The sequence below is a fragment of the Chrysemys picta genome, chromosome 22, assembly GCF_011386835.1.
Source record: "Chrysemys picta bellii isolate R12L10 chromosome 22, ASM1138683v2, whole genome shotgun sequence".
NCBI lineage: Eukaryota > Metazoa > Chordata > Testudines > Emydidae > Chrysemys > Chrysemys picta.
In genome coordinates, this window is record NC_088812.1 from 12,301,635 (window position 1) to 12,309,642 (window position 8,008).

An 8,008-nucleotide genomic window follows, 5' to 3' on the forward strand; every position below is an offset into this window, starting at 1 on the left:
ACAGCCAGGACTGTGGCCTGGCCACAGGCGAGGCGATGAAGCTCGTCGCCATAGCAATGTGAAAGTTACTAGTGACCCCCCCTTAACAGAGCAGCCTTTATGTCAACCAGGGCCATAAGGGGGAAGCAGACACTTCAAGTACACAGTAGCCTGAACTTTTCAACTGTCTTCCCTTCAAGGCCTTACGGTAGTTGGAGCTGGTCCCAAGCCGGTTTTCACTGACCAGATAGCAAAAGCACGGGTCTGACAACCACCAATCAAGTGTTAACACTGCAAGGACCTTTGTCTGAATGTGTATAAAGGATCTGTAAAATGTGTGTAAGACAGAGTTTTTGTACTAAGGTGCAAAGCTCTCCTTTCTTCTGCAGAATAAAGCAACTCTTCCTTATCCCTGTCTGGCTGTTATTGGCTCTCAGCTAGGTGGACCCGATATTTCGGTAACAGTTTCTGGCGACTCCGCCGGGACTATCCTAGCTCGGACATTGGACTCCGGACGGCTGCGGCGAATTGGGAACGGCGCCAACGGGGTGTTTCGCCCCTTTTCTCTGCTTCACCGCAGCCCCTGGGGTTCGTGCTCCGATAAGGTGAGTCCTAATAGGATAAGGAGACACTATCTGGTTCTGGTCTGGTTAACCGGTTAATGAATTTCTGTCTTATACATTTGGGCGTTAGGTGTGTGGACGGAACTGAGCCTCTCATTCGTAATTCCCTCAGAGTGGAAGCCATCGCGTGCGATGAAGCTCTGAGGTCGAATTGGGATCCTTCTGTCCCGTCCCCTGTAGCGGTCAGTATTAGTAGAAATTCCTGTAATAGGATCCTATTAGGCCATAATTCCCTCTGTTCTCTGTGTAATTCTCTGTTAGAGTGTCAGCAGGCAGGTGGGTGGGTCTCTGGTAATTAGGCCATAATTCCCTCTGTTCTCTGTGTAATTCTCTGTTAGAGTGTCAGCAGGCAGGTGGGTGGGTCTCTGGTAATTAGGCCATAATTCCCTCTGTTCTCTGTGTAATTCTCTGTTAGAGTGTCAGCAGGCAGATGGGTGGGTCTCTGGTAAAACCCTCTGAGGATAGCCCTTTAGATTATATGTTAAGTAAATGGTCTTTACCCGGTGTTTAAAAAGAAATAGTTACACCTTGTGTAGAAATTGATGTGGCTAGTGTTGTAGAAATTGAATTGTGGATAGGATGTGCATTTTCCCCAGAACATGTGCAGTGTATATTGTAGCAGAGGTAAAAGAAATGCAAACCTACCAATATAGGTTGTGTTGTCTCTTCCAGATCACTGGGTGTTTTGAAAGCAGGAGTTAGAAGTAAAAGGCAATCAAAAGTCTGGGAAAGTTAATTGTGTCCCTTTTTACGTAAGAATTTTTAAGCTGTGGATAGCTTTGGATCTGGAAGCAAGCCAGAAAGCATCTGTATTAATGCAGTTTTCTAACTAATAAGGTAGAAGCCACTGAAACCTGGGCTGCCTATGAAACAAATAAAGGAAATATGGGGTAATTCCTCTGTTTTGCCTAAAATCAACAAGAGTATGTGTATATAAAGGAAATATTTTAAGCAATGACTGACTGCCCAGAAGGGGTAGACCTCTGTTCTTTTGTCTTTCAGATCATCAGAGAAAACGGATGCCAGCTGAATAGCATTCAACGTACCATGCATTCGCTGGCACAATAGGAATTATTTTTATGTTCTATGGCCAAAATTGTTGTTAAAATTTGCATACCAACAGTCTTTGGAAGCAAGGACATGGAAGGTTAACCCACTCCCCATATTGCCCATGGGATCCTTCTGGCTACCTCAGATTTCTAGCCAGAGGGCTGGGGAGGGAGGAAAGCTATTGGACACCAGAGGTTGTACCGAGTGGACTCCTCAAAGGTGGGTGTGCTTGTCCTGGTTTGTTGCTCCAAAGCTCTGTAATAAAGTTATTTTACTGGAAGGGTGTACATGGCATACATTGAGTAATAAGACTAATGTACTGTATAATGGCAATTGTGTATGTGTTCATTTTTGGGAGAAGGTGTATGAGTGAAGAGTGGAAGTTTCCTTTGTAGGTTAAAAGAAGCCAAGAAGGGAAGCAGGAAAAAGAACAGAACGAGTTAACTGGAAAAAAAATAGCCAGCAAGCTCAGTCCAAAGATAAGATGCTGGCCCATCCAAGGACACTGCCCACAGCTAAGACTTGGCTGATAGCCAAGAAAAGGGGGGGCTGAATGTGCCCAAGCAACTATGAGATCTGCAAAACACTGCCAGGCATTAATGAAATGTGTTAGGTTTCTTTTCTCACAGATAAAAGAAGTGCTACCCAAAGACCCTAGCAGCCCTGCCATTGATTGAAACAAGAAGACTGAGTCTATGTAAAGTCCATCAACGAAAGACTGCTTTGGCTCCCCACTGGAAAGGCCCTTTCCAAGTGCTGTTAACCACCAACACCGCTGTGAAGTGCCAAGGACTACCTGCCTGGACCCATGCTTCTCACTGTAAAAAGACCCCTCCACCTCGGGAGGACTCTTCGACTGATAAGCCTATTTCTCCTTCTAGCTCTGCTGTGCCTTCTGGACAGCAGGAAAAAGGAAAAAAGACAAGGTGAAGTGCTAGTAACCTCTCCCTTGTCCACTGACAGACCTACTGTGCCTCTGGATTTTTCTAGAAGAAGCAAAACCATTACAGGGTGATGTGCTAGTAACCTCTCCCCTGTATGATGCTAAATCACACTGTTTCAGGAAAAGAGAAGAAGGAACACTTGCTTCATTGGAACCACCAAAGTCCAGGGATTCCTGACTACAAGAGACATTAAGAACTGACCCTGGTGAAGAAACAAAGAATTATACACTGGCAGGAAGAAACTTGTGGGACCCATGCTTGGGAATGTGGTATAGTACTACACCAAAAAGAAATGTATTAGGATATCAATGAACTGTGATTAACACTACACTAGGGACTGTTAAATTTTCATTACCCTTATTCAGTTTCCAGATCACCACTACATACCCAAATTGCTCACAGGGGGCTGCCATTAGATTAGCACAACAGAGGGTTTGGGTTATTTCCTCTAGAAAGAAAAGTGACTTGACTGGATCCCTATGGGATGGGGCCAAAAGTGCAGCAGCAGTTTGGAATATTTTTAAGAACCAAGAACATGATGAGAAATTGGGGCACAGCTAACCCAGGTACAGGCTGGAATTGGTGAGTTACATGTTATCTCCGCCCTTAGTTCTATGACCCAGAAGTTGCTGACAGAGATGGTATTGAATATCACTGAGGCTGGGAAGGCATTGCAGTGGGATCTAGCATGTTCAGAAATTCAGGATTTCCTGAATGACCAGCTAATGGCCATTCGGAATGATCTAGAGCATCAGGCTTGGCCCACTGCCCTTACAGACACATCAGGAGTACCATCTGATCTGTGGCCATGGAGACATACTTGGAGACTTTCTGGGTGGAAGTGCAGACATTCTCAGTGCTCCTTCCAAGCATATGGACCGGTTGGGGGGGGTGTGGGCTCCCACATACCGAATCCTGCCGGGTCCATGGGGAGGATGCATGTGGGATTGGGTAATTTACCAAGACATCTGGGAAATTAGACCTCCTGGTATGCCCAATCGATTTTTAGTCAGTGCTCCTGGGATTACATCTGACATTTGGATGGGGTTAGGGAGTCAATGGACATTTTGGTCATTAGAACCCCCACAGCTTCAGTGTATCCGTAAACTGAAGCCAGGAGAAGTTGTTACTCTTCATGACTACGTTTGCTGGGAGGGTAGGGGACAAGGAACTGCCCTGACAGGACACTTATTTTTTCAAGCTAATGATAGCTGTGTTTATGTTAATGACACCATATCGCAAGACATACATTTTAATCTCACTACCACTGCAGGCAACCATATCATTTACTGGCCTGCAGATAGAGTTTTTCAAGTAGCCCTTAAGTTCCAGATACCCTTTAATTGGACTAGTTTAGTATCTGATAGATTTCAGAATTTGTTTTCACTGTTACCAGAGATTCAGAAAATCTCTGAAGTACAAGGGCAAATTCACATGCTTCAAAATATATATCAAGTTGAAAAGTATGCCTTTCATACTGTTGATAGAGTATCTATTTTATGTACTAAGTATGATGTATTGTGCTTTATGACTAAGGCTGTACAACAACCCCATTATAGTATTGCTATGGGAATGTTATTGCTTGTATTGTTATTAGTTATCTTAGGATTATGTTATTGTTGTAAAAGACGTAATAATAGTAATACCTTTCATGTCCATGCTCATCATGCATTGTCATTACATCCAATCAAAACCCTTTAGGTTGAAGCATCTGAAGTAAAATCTGAATTCCAAGACTTAATGCAAATAGAGATTTGAAAATGTTTGTTGTACTAGTATACAAAAGGGGGGGTTGTGGAAGCAGAGAAAGAACTGACAGGAAGGGGATGCAATGCATGACAGTTCGTTAGCAAGAGTTAGGCTAACTGTAACCCTAATAATGCGAGATTTGTAGAAGCAAGGAATGTGTGAGGCGAGTGGGAAAGAACTGTGTGAGAAGTTGTTGCGACCTTGTGTAGATAATATGGAATGTAGACTAAGAGTCTACATTAGTGAGCAAAACAAGATATCAGAATGACCTATGTATAAACAGAATGCTGCTGTTGTTTTCCATGCTGTATCTCTTGATCACACCTTTAGTTTTGAGGACCTCCTTCCAGACCTTGGGTCATGGTTTACGGGGCTCTTTCAAACAATTGTTAAATGGATTCTTTTCTTTCTATGTGTTGTTTGGACAATGATACAATGTGCCAAATGCCTGTGTAATGCTATGATCAAAAGCTCTGCTGTCCATAAGAAAACCCAGTATCTGTCCCTCCAGCTTGATCGCAAATTGCATAACGGGCCTGACAATTTTTGAATTTGTCAGGCCCGAAGGGGGGACTGTGAAAGTTACTAGTGACCCCCCCTTAACAGAGCAGCCTTTATGTCAACCAGGGCCATAAGGGGGAAGCAGACACTTCAAGTACACAGTAGCCTGAACTTTTCAACTGTCTTCCCTTCAAGGCCTTACGGTAGTTGGAGCTGGTCCCAAGCCGGTTTTCACTGACCAGATAGCAAAAGCACGGGTCTGACAACCACCAATCAAGTGTTAACACTGCAAGGACCTTTGTCTGAATGTGTATAAAGGATCTGTAAAATGTGTGTAAGACAGAGTTTTTGTACTAAGGTGCAAAGCTCTCCTTTCTTCTGCAGAATAAAGCAACTCTTCCTTATCCCTGTCTGGCTGTTATTGGCTCTCAGCTAGGTGGACCCGATATTTCGGTAACAGCAATGAGGCACCCAATCGTGTCAGCCTCGCTCCCGTTGCCATGGCAGGCTCAGCATCCCCCGGCCCACCCCAGCGCAGCAGCCGTCAGCAGCCCCTGGCCTCCCCGGGGACCTGCCCCGAGCCCCCGCCCAGTCCCACCCCGCTGGGGGCTTGGACGTCACCCATCACTCGACACGCACAAGCCCCTGCTGTGGTACCCGGGCCGGCGTGTCACAGACGGACGGACGGACGGGCCCTGCCCCGGCCTTACTGGGAGACCCGACAATCCCACGCGCCCCAGGTCACCAGAGAACCCAGGAGTCCTGCGGCCCAGCGTCCTCTCTGCTGCAGCATGCTGCCTCTGCCAGGCCTGACCTCAATTCCCACCCCTCCGGCCACACGCCTGGGACACCTTAACCCCCATGGGGGCTGCTAGCCAGCTGATGGTGATCTAGGGGGACCTCTTGGGGACCTGCCTGGCCCTACACTTCTATGATCTGACACCACCAGCACCCCTGATCCCGATGACGGGCCTCCTTGCCAGCCCAGAGTCTCCCATCTCTTTCCTGCCCCTGGACACCCCGAGCCTCAGTTTCCTCAGGGCGCAGCGCTAGCAGCAACCCGGGCCGGATCCAGCCCCTCTCCTGCCACTAATGGACTCGGCAGTGGCCAGGGCTCCATTAGAGCCCGTGAAGAGCTTTTTAACGTCTGGGCAGATGCTGATTAATTGAGGCAAGGTCCCCCAAGCGGCACGGCCAGTTGTTAGCGCACAGGGAGATTGTGGAGCAGCCGTGATCCCTCCTCCGCCGATGGAGCCGAGCTGTGGAGCACAGGCAGCTCCGAGAGTCTCTCTGCAGCGCTCCTGCCACCTGTTGGACATGGCTTCCAGCCTCCGCCAAGGCATGCGAGTGGGGCTGGGGAGCCGTGTCCACCTCCCTGGGTGACTCAAGCGACAGAGACAGCACACGGGAGCTGCATGGAGCCAAGGGCTCTGTGAATCCCATAATACGCCCCCCTTTCATGGCAAAGAACCTTGGTTCCTGTGCATCCCATAGTACGCCTGGTCCCACTGAAATGCAGCCACCTCTGGGGAGGAGGGAGCATGCTGGAGTGACAGGATACCCAGGGGTCCGGAGCAGACAGGAGCTGGGCTGGGTGACCTGCTGGGGTCTGAACCGGCCGCTCCAGGGAGCGTGAAGCAGTCCAAGCTCATTTCCCCAGCCCCTTTGGAGCTGGGAGGTGTCGACAGCCGGGAACCCTCCTCTGCCAAAACTGGGGGCCTTCATTTCTCCCCCCCACGAGCACAGCTGGGTGGTGGGACGGAGCAGGCAGTGGGGGTTGCATTGGGGATGGGGGACTTCCCTTGAAGGAAGCTACCTGAGCAGGAACCTGAGCCAGGAGGGGGGTTGGGAGAAATAACCCCTTCTGCCCCGAGACTGGACAAAGGAGAGGAGGAGCTGGGGGGAGGGGGGAGAGAGGAGCTGCGGGAGGGGTTTGGGTTTAGTTTCAGTTTGGGCTGGGTGGTGCAACGCAGGGAACCTCAAGCTGGGGGCTAAGATCCCTGAACCCCCCAGAAGGACTTGATTGAGGAGTTCTGGTTGTACCTACACACTCTGCTTGGGACTGTGTTCCTGTCCTTAAATAAACCTTCTGTGTTACTGGCTGGCTGAGAGTCCCGGTGAATCACAGGAAGAGGGGTGCAGGGCCCTGACTCCCCCACACTCGGTGACAGGTGGCACGGCCAGGCTTGCCCAGGGAGCCTGCCCCAGTCCTCCCCTCCCCTCAGCACCTGCTCTTTAGTGGGGCTGTGGCTGGCTCCTGGGGAGAGCTGGGAGTGGGGCTTGGGCTGGGTGGCCGTAGTGGTGGAGCCTTGGGCGAGGGGCAGGGTGGGAAGCGGGTTCCTTTCAGATGCAGCCTGGGTCATTGGGGACCAAGGGCCCCTGGGTGAGACGAGCGTGGTGGGGCTTGGAGAGGGGGATGGGCGTCCACGTCACCCAGAGCACCTGCCGTGAACCGGAGCCCTGGGCTGGCAGCGCCAGCCGAGTGCCAGGGAGACCCCCCCAGCCTGGGCCCCCAGGGCAGGGAAAAGGACAGCGGGGGTGGGGTGGAGGGGGGGGGTTCTCTGGCGGATAGAGGCTGCCGCTCTCCAGCCCCAGTGCAATCCCACCCCCACTGTGTAAGGACCCCACTGGTGCCTGCAGATGAGGCTATCATGGGGGGGGCGTGAAAGGGGCCATGGGACGAGCAGCAGCAGGGTGAGCTTCCCCCCCCGGGCCATAAAGGGTTAATAATGCCCATGGGGGGGTGCGGGGCAGGTCACTGGGCTGGGGGGCAGTGCTCAAGGGCAGCCAAGGGCCCAGCTGTGTTGTGTCCTTAATACCAACCTTTGGTGCCCCTCCCCCATCACCCCATTGCACCCCCGCCCAGTCCGCACCCCCTTGTGCCCAGCCCCCAGGCCGGCCCCGGAGCGGGCGCTGCTCTCCACCCTGGCAGTGCTCCACACCTACTGCGGCTCTTGGGCCAGGTGAGCGCCAGCGGCACGGAGGGGCACCCGGCCTGGACCAGGTGCCCCCGGTGCAGGAAGGGGAGGGGGGGATTGGCTGGGGGCAGCTGATGGAGCTGCCTGGCGGGGGCCCTGGGCAGAGACTGTCCCCCTGGGGAAGTGTGCCCCATTCCCTGCCCCCCAAGCCAGCCCCCCCACGAGGGAAAAGGCCCGGGGCCCA

The 8,008-nt window shown here is 51.2% G+C and overlaps 1 long non-coding RNA gene across 1 annotated transcript; it reads left to right on the plus strand.

The window, feature by feature from the left end:
* Positions 1 to 52: 52 nt before the first annotated feature.
* On the plus strand, positions 53 to 5,250 carry LOC135977058 (uncharacterized). Its single transcript, XR_010594385.1, has 2 exons — positions 53 to 878; positions 1,033 to 5,250. It is a non-coding gene; the product is annotated as an uncharacterized LOC135977058 (long non-coding RNA).
* Positions 5,251 to 8,008: the final 2,758 nt, after the last annotated feature.